Source organism: Leopardus geoffroyi, chromosome B2, assembly GCF_018350155.1.
Source record: "Leopardus geoffroyi isolate Oge1 chromosome B2, O.geoffroyi_Oge1_pat1.0, whole genome shotgun sequence".
NCBI classification, from domain to species: Eukaryota; Metazoa; Chordata; class Mammalia; order Carnivora; family Felidae; genus Leopardus; species Leopardus geoffroyi.
Genome location: NC_059332.1, coordinates 71,033,357 through 71,045,485, shown reverse-complemented (window position 1 = coordinate 71,045,485; position 12,129 = coordinate 71,033,357). Strand labels below are relative to the sequence as shown.

The 12,129-nt window shown below is 37.5% G+C and overlaps 1 long non-coding RNA gene across 1 annotated transcript in view; it reads left to right on the top strand.

Moving 5' to 3' along the window:
* LOC123608639 overlaps window positions 1-12,129 on the top strand; it is a 390,026-nt gene that overhangs the window by 1,596 nt on the left and 376,301 nt on the right. The window contains exon 2 of the long non-coding RNA XR_006717352.1: window positions 3,498-3,588. This is a non-coding gene — a long non-coding RNA (uncharacterized LOC123608639). The remainder of the gene's footprint in view (window positions 1-3,497; window positions 3,589-12,129) is intronic.

The window sequence follows — 12,129 nt, the reverse complement described above, 5'->3', positions numbered from 1 at the left end:
GAAAAATGGAATATGAACACAGGGAAACTGTGTTAGTCAGCTAGGCCTGCTGTAACAACATACCACAGACTAGGTGGCTTAGCAGAAATTTATTTTCTCACAATTCTGGAGACTAGAAGTCCAAGAATAAGATGTTGACAGTTTTAATGTCTCCTGAGGCTTCTCCCTGATTTGCAGAAAGCCTTTTCACTCTGTCTTTCCATGGCCTTTCTTATGTAGGCAAGCTTCCCTGGCATTTCTTCCTCTTATAAGAGCACCTATTGATTAGAGCTCCATACTTGTAACCCAAATTAACCTTAATTTCTTCTGTAAAGGCCCTATCTCTAAGTACAGTCACATGGCGGGGGGGGGGGGGTGGTGGATCAGTACTTCAAAATATCAATGAGAAGAGGGAGACACATAATTCGTATAACACAAACCAATGAAACAGAAATACTAATAGTCTATAACATGAGGGAAAAATGAAAAATATTTATTTCCACCAGTAATTAAAGAAATGCAAATTTAACTATAGTGAACTAACTTTTTTTTTGGATCTATCATTTTGGCAAATAATAAAGCAGTGGAAATGAAGGTAGAATAGAAAAAAAGAGTAATTTTGAGAGAAGAATGAAATTGTTCTTGGTGACAGAACTATATAATAAATAAGAGAGAAGGATAAGCCAAATTGGACTTTGAGGTTTTCAGCCAGGATAACTGAGAGAATAAATGAGGATGAGTTTATCTATTTATCTTATCAGGACCCAATTCTTCCTCAGAGTCAAGGCAAAGCTTCCAGCAACCATTCTGAATAAGATGACTCTCTACATAATTTGTTTGGCTCTGGAATAGGCACCTCATTCAAGCTGTGACAGTTAGAGGTGTTTTTTGGCTTTGTTTGTTTTTGTTTTTAACCCGGGAATCTGTATTTACACCAAATTTCGTTTATTAGTATTATTTTTTTAATGTTTATTCATTTTTGAGAGAGAGAGAGAGAGAGAGAGAGACAGACAGACAGAGCATGAATGGGGGTGGGTCAGAGAGAGCAGGAGACACAGAAACCGAAGCAGGCTCCAGGCTCTGAGCTGTCACCACAGAGCCTTGATGTGGGGCTCACACCCACGAGCTGTGAGATCATGACCTGAGCTGAAGTCAGACGCTTAACCAACTGAGCCACCCAGACACCCCTACACCAAATTTTAAAATTAAGTTTCCCAGATGGTGGGTCATGACATACACTCATACATACATATAAAACTTTGACAGATGTAGATTGGCCATTTTATACATACCATTTCTAGTAGAGAAGCAGAAAATGACAGTGTATAGAGAAACGGAGAGAAAATGAGAGAGAAAGAGATGAAATCATACATCCAGAGAGGAACAGAGAGGAGATGGAGGAAGAGTACAGATGCAATTCTAATCTCTGTTTCTAGAATTTTCTTTAGGCCTGGTTTCATTCCTGCCCTAGAGTTCTAGAAAATATTCTTGTATCCTTGTCATAAAATCTCCCCCATTTTTTTTTTTACAGAAGTAGCTTGAGTGAGTTTTCTGTTTTCTTAAAACTAAAAATATTAACTAATAATAATGGATAAGAGGAGAAGAATTCAAAGTTGACTTGTGTAGCTTTTAGCCTTAACTAATTTATTGAGCTCCACACAAAGTGGATCATTAGGTAAAAGCCCAAAGCTTTACCCTTTGAGGAATTTTTGCTCTCCATTATCATTCAAGGACACACTGAGCAGTGTTGTCATGCAGTTGTTTTCCATTTCCCACTGGAACTTTCTTTATCAAGCCAGTCTATCCATAAATCTATACATAAGGGCTCAAGTTTTTTCCTCCTCCTTTAGCTGTTCATACAAGAACCACCAATGTAACCATTGGCGTGAACTCATAATGGTATTCTAGTGCAGCCTTGCTGTGTGGCATGGGAGTCTGGGATACCTGTTCATGCAGCTTGTTTATGCCTTTTCATTTCTGCTGGGCTGAATTTCTGCTGGGCTGCCTGCCTGTATGATATGGAGTGTCTGACGGGATCCAGCTTACGATGGCAGTTCTGAACACCTAAAAAACCAAATTGTCAGAGGAGAATGGAGCAATATATTCCAAATGCTGAGGGGGAAAAAAATAAATTAACCTAGAAGTGTGTGTTAAACTTTTCCTCAATAATGAAGGAAAATAGAGATATTTTCAGACATACAAAGACTTAAAGGAGTTTACTACCTATAGATTTCTCGCTAAAATATTATCATAGACTATGCCTCTGTGATATTACTAAGTCCAAAAGGAAAGCATGACATGGAAGAAACAACAGTAATTACAGAAATTGGTAACATGTTGAAAAATTTAATTACTGGGGCACCTGGGTGGCTCAGTCGGTTAAGCGTCTGACTTCGGCTCAGATCATGATCTGTGGTTCGTGAGTTCAAGCCCTATGTCAGGCTCTGTGCTGACAGCTCAGAGCCTGGAGCCTGCTTTGGATTCTGTGTCACCCTCTCTCTCTTCCCCTCCCACACTAGTGCTCTCTCTCTGTCTTTCAAAAATAAATAAATGTTAAAAAAATTTTTTAATTTAATTAGTGAAAATGATTTCTTGTTTGTGTGAGGATGGTGAAACAAAAATTGAAACTAAAAAAATATTCTAGGCATTATAACAAAAGAGGATGAGAGACGTTCCATTGCATTTGGTTAAAGCATCTTAAGGTCCTTGGCTTGTTCAAAAAGAGGCTGGAGATACTGAATTATATTGTACTTTGTTGTAATACTTTCTAGTTAATTACCTGTGGAAAATATATAAATAAGTGATGAGATCAAAGGAGGCAGAAAAGGCTCAAAGAGGTAGAAGGAAGGTTAAAATAGCACAATGTTGTGAACCAGAGGATATAAAACTTTCAAAAAGGGAAAGGTGATGAATAATGCCAAATAATACAGACCTATAAAAAATTTGAGGGTACAGATGTCTATTGAATATAATATTTAGAGGGTTATTAATGACCTTCAAAAAATTGATTCACTGGGAACTGGTTGACAAACTGTTAAAGGATGAGTGAGTGACTAGAAAAAGGAAAGTCAGAGAAGTATCTAATAGTATGTGAAGGATTTTTTTTTCTTTTTAGAAAAAGTAATTGGATTCAGACTTTCCAGATATGAAGATAATATCCTACCTTATCTTATAAATACCCCAGACACAGGAAATAGCTCTCCTCTCTTTTCTTATTATTTCCAGGTTTGTGGTTTGCTTCCTTACAGGTTAAAGATGTTTATCTTCTGGTACCTTAAATGATACAGGTAGAACAGGATAGTGGGCATAGGGTATGCTGTGTCCATGGGGACTTTGGCCAGTCAGGTTTATTTACTTTTCTCCTCTGCCTATCTTACACAGAGTTCCAGAGTCTAATAAATATAGCTTTATCTTGAAAGTTACAAATTAGTACAGAAAAAGTATTCCCAAGCACATCTCAACTCTCTAAGGGAAAATAAATGTGCAACATCCTCCCTACTATATCATCTTGTTGTTAGGCTCGGCTGTCCTATGTTTTGCTGTTGAATTGGAAACCACCTGACTCTGTATACACACTTGACTGACCTGTTGGACACTTCAGTTTGTCAGGTAAGCTTTTGGTTTAAATCTTCTCTCACTGCACTTAATTTTTCTTTAATCCATTTCACATCACTGGCCTTGGTTGATATTATCTGGCTTATTCTTGGTATTCACATGTTGGGCTGCATAATATAACCATGTAACATTTTGTTTACACAAAGCAGTGGATGCCTTAATGAAGGGAGAAGTACTATTTTATAAATAAAACTAATATAGTAATAGTAGCAATTACTAGTTGTAATTATATCTTAGCTGACTTATACTATTTTTATTCAAGACAATAAAACAATTTGATAGCTTGTTTGTAAATTTAAGCTGTGAAATTCTCACTTGGGTAAAGACTGCTTCTTCTTGGTATTAATTTCTTTGAAAACAGTGGATTAGAGATAGCTTTGCCAATAGATACTTTAAACTCCAAAAATTATTTAATTCCAAATTCTAGTTGTATCCAAGCCACTAGGACATTGCAGATATATAAATAACTTAGGGAGAAAATCTTTTTAAATTTCTTGAGTTTATGCAGATGCAATGGTCAATTTCAATTTGTACTGCACATCAAGGGAAATTGTGATGAATAAGAGAGGGCTACTTACAGAAATTGTTTCTCTCCTCATGATACTTTATTAGATATTTTTAAAGAATTATTATAATACCTTGGTTAGATGGTCAATCACTAGAGATATAACTGGCCACAGCGAGGTGGATGCTAAATAAATTACCAAATTATCAGAAAAAAAAAAGATGATATCCAATAATTAGAAAAAGTAAAAGAGAAAAGACCGTAGGAAAGAAAACATGGAGTTTGGAAGCTAGAAGAAACATAGTCTCATTTTACAGATAAACAAACTAGAACAAACCAGAAATTTTTAAAAGTTAAGTGCCCCAGTTTTTGGGACAGAGACAGTCTAATGTTCTTTCCACTGTGCCCTGCTGCCTCCTAAGGAGGAATGATTATTTGCAGTACATAGAGGCCTATTGTTGCTGGCCACACTCTTTCTCAAAGCAAATGAACAAAGAAAATTTGCTTCACCTCTAGCCTCCCTGGACTCCTATAAAACTCTATTCTTCTTGGGGCGCCTGGGTGGCGCAGTCGGTTAAGCGTCCGACTTCAGCCAGGTCACGATCTCGCGGTCTGTGAGTTCGAGCCCTGCGTCAGGCTCTGGGCTGATGGCTCAGAGCCTGGAGCCTGTTTCCGATTCTGTGTCTCCCTCTCTCTGCCCCTCCCCCGTTCATGCTCTGTCTCTCTCTGTCCCAAAAATAAATAAACGTTGAAAAAAAAATTAAAAAAAAAAACAAAACTCTGTTCTTCTTGTTCTACTTCTTTCCCTCTGGCCACCTCTTTACTTCATGTTTCACTGATTTCTTTCCCCTGACAAACTCAGTCCTCAGCCTACTTCTTCTGTCTCTAAATTTGTAGCTACTTTCATGGATTCAACTTTCACCTCTACTGACTCAGTTTTCTTATTTGTAAGATGAGAGAGCTGGAGTAGATTTATTTTAATATTAAAAGCAGGGTCAGGACATCTGGGTGGTTCAGTCAGTTAAGCATCTGACTCTCGATTTCTGCTCAGGTTACCATGTCACAGATCAGATTGTGAGATTGAGCCATGCATAAGGCTTCATACTAACAGCACAGAGCCTGCTTGAGATTCTCTCTCTCTCCTCTCTCTGCCCCTCTCCACTCTCTCTGTCTTCAAAATAAATAAATAAACTTAAAAAAATAAAAAAAAATGAAAGCAGGGTCAATGACAATGCAAGATGATGGATATTATAAACATTTTATTTAAAAAACGGTGTTATCTGAACAGATACGTCACCAAAGAAGATATACAGATATTAAGTAAGTGTATGAAAAGATGTTCCGCACCATATGTCCTTAAGGAATTGCAAATTAAGCAATAAGGAGGTACCACTACACACCTATTAGAATGGGCTAAATCCAAAACGGACAGCACCAAATGCTGATAAGGAGTGAGCAGTAGGAGCACTCAGTCATTCTTGGGAGTGCAAAATGCTATAGCCACTTTGGAAGATAGTTGGGCAGTTTCTTACAAAAACTAAACATACTCTTACCCTCTGATCCAGCAATTGCACTCCTTGGTATTTACTAAAAAGAGTTAAAAACTTACGTTCACCAGAAGCCTGTATATGGATGTATATAACAGCTTTATTTCTAATTGCCAAAATTGGAAGCATTCAAGATATTCATCAGTAAGTGAAAGAAAACTTGAACTGTGGTACCTCCAGAAAATGGAATATTATTCAATGCTAAGAGGAAATGAGCTATCAGGGCACCTGGCTGGAATATGGAATGTGAGGCTCTTGATCTCGGAGTTGCAGGTTTGAGTCCCATGCTGGGTATAGAGATGACTTAAAAATAAATCTTAAAAGAAAGAAGAAATGAGCTATCAAGCAATGAAAAGACATGGAGAAACCTTAAATGCATATTACTAAGTGAAAGAAGCCAATCTGAAAAGGCCACATACTGTATGATTTCAAATATACAATATTCTGGGGAAGGCAAAACTATGGAGACAGTTAAAGGATCAGTGGTAGTCAGGGGTTAGAAGGCAGGGAGAGATGAATAGGTGAAGCACAGAGGAATTCTAAGGCAGTGAAACTATTTTGTATGATAGATGCAGGATAGATGCATGTTATCATACATTTGTCAAAACCCTAGAATATACAAAACCAAGAGTGAACCCCAGTTTAAACTGTGGACTTTGAGTGATTATGATGTGTCAATGTTGGTTCATCAATTGGAACAAAGGTGCCACAGGTATAGGGTATAGATAGTGGGGGAGGCAGTGTGTGTGTAGGCGGATGGGGGTATATGGGAACTCTCTGTATTTGGTTTGACTTTTCTGTGAGCCTAAAACTACTCTAAAAATTTTTATTAATTAAAAATTTTTTAATGTTTATTTATTTTTGAAGGAGAGAGAGAGAGACAGAGCCTGAGCATGGGAGGGGCAGAAAGAGAGGGAGACACAGAATCCGAAGCAGGCTTCAGGCTCTGAGCTGTCAGCACAGAGCCCAGGGGGAGGCTTGAACTCACGAGCTGTGGGATCATGATCTGAGCAGAAGTCCGGAGGCTTAACCAACTGAGCCACCTAGGACCCCTTATTTATTAATTAAATTTTTTAAAATTTGTTTTTCAGGTATATAAATAACTTAGGGAGAAAATCTTATTTAACTTCTTGAGTTTATGCAGATGAAATGGTCGAGTTTATACTGCACATCAGGTGAAATTATAATGAATAAGACAGGGCTACTTACAGAAATTGTTTCTCTGTTCATGATACTTTATTAGGTATTTTTAAAGAATTATTGTAACATTGTGTTTTAAAAAGACAAAACTATTTAAAGGGACTTGCATTATCAAGCTATGTGAGCTGTGAAACTTACCTCTTTTGATACTTTGTTGCTTTATTTTTTAAATGAAGTGTGTGTGTGTGTGTGTGTGTGTGTGTGTGTGTGTGTGTGTGTTTTAGAAAATATCATTAAACACCACTACTACAGTCCTACTTACAGAACTGTCTGTATTTAGGAAAATGCCTTGATAAACTTCTGTGAATGTGGAAGGTGAGGCCTTGAGAGTGTAGTCTAGAAGGAGACTGCAGTACAAAGAGAGAACCAAGCAGTTCTGCATAAAGAAGTGAACACAGATGTGGGAGGAGGAATGTCAGGAAGAAAGACAAGGAAGGGTGGAATTGGAGAAAAGGCCATACAATATAGATAGGAGGCTTGATCCTCTGGAAAAAGATATAAAATTCCCTGGTGACTTTGTGGCCAAGAACTTTAAAAACCATAGATATCTAATTTACAATATTTAGTTGTTAACCTTTCAACAGTATAACACATCAGAGCACTGCATTGTCTGTGTGGTTTGGGGGAAGTCAAGGAAAGCAGCTCTGTTTAGAACAAAGAAGCAGGCATATGCAAGACCTCTGCAAGACATGTGTGAGATCAAGAGTTCAGTACAAGTGGGAGCCACAGTTGACCATGAGAATGAAAGTACACAGGATTAAGGGCAATGGAATTTCTCACAGGAGCCTTTCTCAAAGAGAGAATGGGGTTCAGGCTGACAGATCAGATGACTGGATTTCCAGAACAATTTTGGGGATGACTGAGGGTGGATAGAACAGTGCTTGACACATAGTGGTAAAAACTTAAGTAAGCACTTGACTTCCAATTGTCTTGTATAGTCCTACATCAGTTTTAGAGCTGGGACAGCCTTGGCTTTGAGGAATATTCCTGAGTAAGGTAGGGAAGCTCTGATAGAACAAAATTAGCTTATGTGGTACCTGACAGAGTGTGGAGGAAAACTGCTTTTCTGAAAATACCACTCACCCAGCTAAAATAAAGGACAGTACCTGTTAGAGGAATAGGTTTAACTCAAGTCATGTCTCTGAGGATGGAGTTAAGGCATATGATTTTTTTTTTTTTTTACAGACTTGTAGAAAACATCCTTAAGTAACATTAAGCTTAGAAAATATATATTGTGAGAACAGTAAAAAATTGTCCCCAGGTGGCTTAAGTTAGATAAATAACATTCTGAGAATGACAAAACTGAACAAGAAAACAAACTGTATTCTCTCAGAAACACGTTCATAAAATTCAATAGGATCAGAAATGCTGACTAACAAGATATGGAAGTGCTCCTGAGATGCAGTGAATAAAAAAATAGAGGGGGAAAAAGAGCAAATGACTGCCACCACTGGATCTGTTCTTTTTCACTACCATAGTGATCATCCTTCTAAACAGCTTTCCTGTCTGCTTCCAGACTTTCCCACCAGAACCAACTGCATAATTCCATGGCCACTTAGAAGAAATGTAATCATTTCCATCAGCAATTTAGAGCCTAAGGTGGTCTTTTCATATCAAATCAGATTTTAAGTCTGTGAAATTCAAGACTTTTTATGAGCTGTTCCAGCACTTTTTACCAAACTGATTTTTGGTGTGCCTTGATTTCTGTCTGGTTTATAGCCAAATTTGCTTAATGATTTTTGCGTATATGTAACAATCTTATCTGCACTTCGTTGCCAGCTCACTAGCCATTTGCCTATGAAGAAAGTACTCCACTGTCATCTTTTTTTTTTTTTTTTTTTTTTTTTTTTCTCAGCGTTTATTTATTTTTGGGACAGAGAGAGACAGAGCATGAACGGGGGAGGGGCAGAGAGAGAGGGAGACACAGAATCGGAAACAGGCTCCAGGCTCTGAGCCATCAGCCCAGAGCCTGACGCGGGGCTCGAACTCACGGACCGCGAGATCGTGACCTGGCTGAAGTCGGACGCTTAACCGACTGCGCCACCCAGGCGCCCCTCCACTGTCATCTTAATCACTTCATGTTCTGTGCTTTCCCTAAATGTAATTGATTTCTGTTTGTCCAGAAATATCACGGAATAAAATAATCCTGAATGTTTGAACAATGTGGCTGAGTTAACATACCTAGTCTACACGAATTATCAATCTTGAATGAGTTATTTTATAATAGAATTCTTAGTGATAAGATTAAACATGATAAAGTCTTTCTTTGATAATTCAGAAGAAACTTTAGAATCTTGGAGTGGCCTAGGCTCACCAATACAAGCAAGAATTGTTATTAGTCATTCTGCAAAGTAAATCTGATTATTAAGGTGTTCTGGGTGTTTTTGGATTCTGGATAAATAGTAGATTATTCTAGCCTTCAAAACATAAGTATCCTTTGGTTTTCTCATATTAATCCTCTTAGACTGTAATCATTTATGGAATATCCTGGGAACTTATCTATTTGACTATGGCATTTTGGCAATGAAATGCCCACCTCATCAGCTCTGTGTATTTTGTTTGTTGAAGATTTTCCTGAAGTCATGCAGACATATTCTTTAGCGATACGGAGTGAGAGTTTGATTGCCTGAATAGATTTTCCCAAACTTGCCCTTTTGTAATGGCAGGAGAAGATAAATAGTTCAGTGCCCTAACATCTTCTGACCATTTGCTAAATCTTTCCACTGCAATAAGTGTACTGAGATGGTGGCAATTTCTGTGAGTTCTGCAGTGTTACCTAGAAAGAGCATGGGCTGTGGGGGCATACAGACGTGTGGTTGAATGTCATTTTCTAGGTCTGTGGCCTTAGGGATTTACTTTATAATGTTTCTTTATTTTGATGTGGTGAGGGGGAGAGCACAAGCTGGGGAGGGGCAGAAAGAGGGGAACAGAGGATCTGAAACCAGCTCTGCACTGACAGGCTGACAGCAGTGATCCTGATGTGGGGTTCAAACTCCAACTGTGAGATTATGACCTGAGCCAAAGTTGGATGCTCAACTGACTAAGCCACCCAGTTGTCCCTACTTTAATGTTTCTAAGACTCAGTGTCCTATTCTGAAAAATAGAGATAATATTTTATATTATTAAAATAATGTAGAATATTATTCTACATAGAATATAGAATATAGAATATAGAATATAGAATATAGAGATAAGACCTATTGCAAAGACTGCTAATGTTTGCAATATCCATGTTCTCCTTGTATTCTTGGGCACAATTAAACTCTGTATTTTCAGGGGCGCCTGGGTGGCGCAGTCGGTTAAGGGTCCGACTTCAGCCAGGTCACGATCTCGCGGACCGTGAGTTCGAGCCCCGCGTCGGGCTCTGGGCTGATGGCTCAGAGCCTGGAGCCTGTTTCCGATTCTGTGTCTCCCTCTCTCTCTGCCCCTCCCCCGTTCATGCTCTGTCTCTCTCTGTCTCAAAAAAAAAAAAAAAAAAAAAAACGTTGAAAAAAAAAACTCTGTATTTTCAGCCCTTCTTGCAGATTAGTTTGTCCATAGTTGAGTTCTGGCAATGGAATGCTGGTGGAAATAAGATGCCAGGAAATAAACTTCCTGGTTTGGCCCATAAAAATCCCCCAGGTGGCCTCTTCTCTCATTTTCTCCATCTGCTGGCTGACTGGAGACAGCTATAGAGACCTGTTAGACATAAGAGCTACAAGACATAAGAAGCTTGGAGCAGAGTCTGCTGACACTCTTACCACCCCCATTTAGATGTAAGGAAGAAGTAACATGTATTTTGGTAAGCCACTGAAATTTGGAGGATGTTTGTTTCAGCAGTTAGCCTACCCTGACTAACACAACTCTAGGATTGATATAAAGACTGCAGGAGGAATCTTGGTAAAGCATCTAACATAAATTGAATGTTCAGTACATGACAGTTATCTTTACCATTATCCTTTACATGTACAAGCATGTGAGCATTCAGGCACTGCAGATACCAGAGATTTCCCCAAGTGACCAGACTGACAGGATCTGAATTGACAGGACTGACCTCTTGCTGCTCTCTTATACTTATACCCACTGTTAATTCACAAATTCCTTGGAAGTATGGATGGTTAATTCGTTTAGTTATACATTTTTTTTTATTGAGGTGTATTTGACATATTATATTAGTTTTAGGTGTGCAATGCAAAAACAGTCACCACAATATGTAAAGTTAACATTCAGTTATAGATTTTGACATCATATATTTAATCCTGTTATTGACCTGCTAATTTTATTCTGTATCATTGTAACATTTGATACCCCTAACTTAGATCATATGTTTTATACCTATAAATGTGTACCATTTAGGATCCAGGAGAGAGAGACTAGACCAGTGTTGTTCAATAGAAACATAATGTGAGCCATGTACATACTTTAAAATTTTTAGTAGTTACATTAAAAAGCGTCTAATAAAACCCAGGTGAAATTAATATTAATAAATTATTATTTAACCTGGTATATCCAAAATATATTTTAAACATGTAATCAGTATTATTTGCATTCTTTTTTTCATGATGATTCTTTGAAAATCAATGTATATTTTATACTGGTAGCACATTTTGCTTTAGGCTGGCCTAAGTCCAGTGTTCAATAGCCACATTTGTATAGTGTCTACCATATTGGACAGTTCAGAAATGTACAAAGCAGAAAAAACCTTTCAGCTTTTGAAAAAAATCTTTGTAGATGGAGGATAGCATTATCTTATTGTTCTCAGAAAATAGACATGGCAAGGCAAACATTCACATCACCAGGTTCAGGAGATGAACACTTTACTTATGATGTGTTATTTATCTGAGGTACAAGTCTGGAAACTTCTTTGCAACTCCACCTTCTGTAGTACTTTGTATTTAGAAGGTTCTTATTGAGAGTCATCAATGAGGATGATCAATGTTCATAAAATTATGTATTCAGCATTTATAAATTTATACAAATATTTATAATTCTTATAAGAAAATGAATATTTTTGGTTCATATGCTAAGGGAAGCATGCAAAATCTGAAATACAATGGCCCCAAGGTCTTAAGATGATAATAAAAAGTTTTTCTTAAGGAAAAATTAATTACTCCTGGCCTTTTCAGAATAAATTTAAGTTCTTTGTGTATAATACAGAATTTAGAAACCCATTGCTGCATATTGAAATGCACATCTATCCTTGTTTCAATGAAAGCATAGAAATAAGTCACTTCTTAATGTATAAAATGAAAAACAGAGTTTAGTTCAAAGACATTGGATTTACCATAGTAAACAATGCTTGAA